The sequence below is a fragment of the Bison bison genome, unplaced genomic scaffold, assembly GCF_000754665.1.
Source record: "Bison bison bison isolate TAMUID 2011002044 unplaced genomic scaffold, Bison_UMD1.0 scf7180017864293, whole genome shotgun sequence".
Taxonomy (NCBI): Eukaryota; Metazoa; Chordata; class Mammalia; order Artiodactyla; family Bovidae; genus Bison; species Bison bison.
In genome coordinates this window covers 3,223,060-3,225,883 of record NW_011494865.1, presented here as the reverse complement: position 1 = coordinate 3,225,883, position 2,824 = coordinate 3,223,060, and the positions used below count along the sequence as shown (strand labels likewise).

The window sequence follows — 2,824 nt, the reverse complement described above, 5'->3', positions numbered from 1 at the left end:
CGGCAGCCCACCAGGCTCCCCCGTCCCTGGGATTCTCCAGGCAAGAACACTGGAGGGGGTTGCCATTTCCTTCTCCAATGCATGAAAGTGAAAAGGGAAAAGTGAAGTCGCTCAGTCATGTCTGACTCTTCGCGACCCCATGGACTACAGCCTACCAGGCTCCTCCGTCCATGGGATTTTCTAGGCAAGAGTACTGGAGTGGGGTGCCCTTGCCTTCTCCGCCACTTACACCTAAGTTAATCTAAATAGATTTGGTTTGCTTCATCCAGAAGAACCCTAAAGGCAGATAATTTTTACCCCAGTAATATAAATCATTTTTTCCCCTGAGATAACTTTTTAAATAAAATGTTATCGAAATTCATATTAACATGTTCCCTGGCTCAAATCCAGTTCAGTAAACATGTATTTTGCTAGGAGGTATGGGGCAGCTCAGAGACGAAGAGGGCAGTGTCTCTACCATCAGAAAGTTCACAATTAGATGGAGAAAGACAGATACACAGTTAAGTCATTCCAATAGCATATTGTCTGAAAGAAGAGGTTTAAACAATGTCCTCTGGGTACAAATGGGAGAAAGGAAGAAATATCAAGGAAGACTTCACAGAGGAGGTGATCCTGAAGATGGGCTTTGAAGAATGCATAGGATGTCCCAGGGAAAGTGTATCTTGGACAGAGAGAACACTTTGAAGAAAGAAGTGAAGCCAAGGAACACAGTTTGTGGGGCTACATGTTAGAATGAAATGGAAAACGAAGCTAGAAGAGGAAAAGGAAAATGTAAGAGTGAACCACGTATCTTCACCCAAGATCCCAGCCCAGGGTTTTAAATTATTCAGGCCAGTAGGGATTCTTTTATAGGAATAGCACATTTGGCAAGTCTCCAAGTGCTCAAGGAAGCCCATGAAAGCCCATGAAGTCCTAGAAATTCTATAACACAGAAGAAAAAAAAATTATCAGAACCTAATCTCAACAAGGGTCATTCTTTCTACTCAAAATGTATGTTGTTCCTCCCCCGAAACATCCAACAAGCAGGGGATGTCTTGTTCAGTCGTGTCTGACTCTTAGCGACCCCGTGGACTGCAGCCTACCAGGCTCCTCCATCCATGGGATTTTCCAGGCAAGAGTACTGGAGTGGGGTGCCAGCACCTTCTCCGGATGCTCGCTCAGTACCACACAAAAGTGGTTAACAATGATTCTCTTTTTGAAGTGATGAAACTGTTCTGAAACTAGAGAACTGTGATGGTTGTACAACATTGTGAAGGTAGGAAAAGCCGGTGAATTATATCCTTTTCCTGGGACATCCTACTCATTCTTTAGAGCCCATCTTCAGGGTAGTAGTCCATCGTGTGTGTCTGTATGTATGCATATACATTCTTTATCCATTCATCTGCAAGTGGACATATAGCTTCCATGACTTGGCTGTTGTAAATAGTGCAGCTGTGAACGCTGGGGTGCTTGTATCTTTTCAGTCAACAATTCTCCTTTAAGGAATCTATCTTTGTGCACAAGATACTAGTATCCTTGTATACAAGACTCTAGACAAAAAAGTTCATTGTGACATTGTATTAGTGAAAACTTGGAAACAACATAAATGTCCATAAATAGAAAGCTGGCTAAATAAACAGTAAAATAAGTAAATAGGATGGGCCACTAAAATTTGGTTACCTGTAGGCAGTGCTACTTAAGAGGGAGATTTTTCCATATAATTTTTTCATTTCTTACTTGATTTCTTATGGCATGCCTTACTTTCGTCATTTAATAAATCGGCAAGTTTTCTTTAATCAAATATGGCTTTATTGATTCCCACGGAAAATATATGAATTCTTCAACTTAGCTTACTCATACTTTATTGAGACAACATTAATGAAAAAAACAAAGTCTGTTTATTTTATGCACATTTGAGGCGCAAAAATATTAAAAGATGGGCATGTTTTAAAGATAGCCACCTGAAGGATACTTCCTAATCTTGAATTCTTAAATTAGATCGTGGTGGTGGTGGTGCTGGAGGTGGTGTGTCCACAGTCTTTGTGACCCCATAGACTGTGGCCCACCAGGCTTCTCTATCTATGGGATTCTCCAGGCAAGAATACTGGAGTGGGTTGCCATTTCCTCCTCCAGGGGATCTTCCTGATGCAGGGATCGAGTCTGGGTCTCCTGCATCTCCTGCATTATAGGCAGATTCTTTACCATTCAGCCACCATTCGTATTAAATCAGGGTCATATTAAAAACCCAGTCTCTGTCATTCATAAAATGGATACAAATGACGAGATGTATCAAGTCAGCAACAGAACCAGTGTTATTGGACCAAGTGCTGTTGGTGTCCTACCCAGATTCCCTTGGCTTCCTTTGACCATGTCCTGTGACCCTTGCCTGCATTGCTGTGCTTTTGCTTCTGTTGCTGTGCACAAGGAAGTCATTAGAGAAAGAAAAAAAAAAAGGCTACTGGAGCAGATTTGATTGGATGTTCTAAACCAGAAGTACTCAGAGGGTACCTCCCTTTGGTCGGGGACTTATGAATATCCCTTCTCCGGCAGATCTTCCCAACCCAGGAATCGAACCAGGGTCTTCTGCATTGCAGGCAGATTCTTTACCAACTGAGCTATCAGGGAAGCCCACTTATGAATACAAGAGTATGAAATTCCAGCTCTCTTGACTTGGGTCAGAATAAACTCTGAGGGACAGCTTACATTCCAGCGTCCCCTGTGGAATCAGACTGGAGTTACCCTCTGTGGAACTTCGTCTACAATCATACTTTTGCTTGGCTTCTAGTCTTTCCTTTATGGGAAGTACTTCCTTCATAAATCAATTACATATGAATTCTCATCTCAG

At 42.1% G+C, this 2,824-nt stretch overlaps 1 non-coding gene across 1 annotated transcript; it reads right to left on the bottom strand.

Moving 5' to 3' along the window:
• Nucleotides 1-2,532: 2,532 nt before the first annotated feature.
• On the bottom strand, nucleotides 2,533-2,604 carry TRNAC-GCA. Its single transcript has one exon. It is a non-coding gene; the product is annotated as a tRNA-Cys (tRNA).
• Nucleotides 2,605-2,824: the final 220 nt, after the last annotated feature.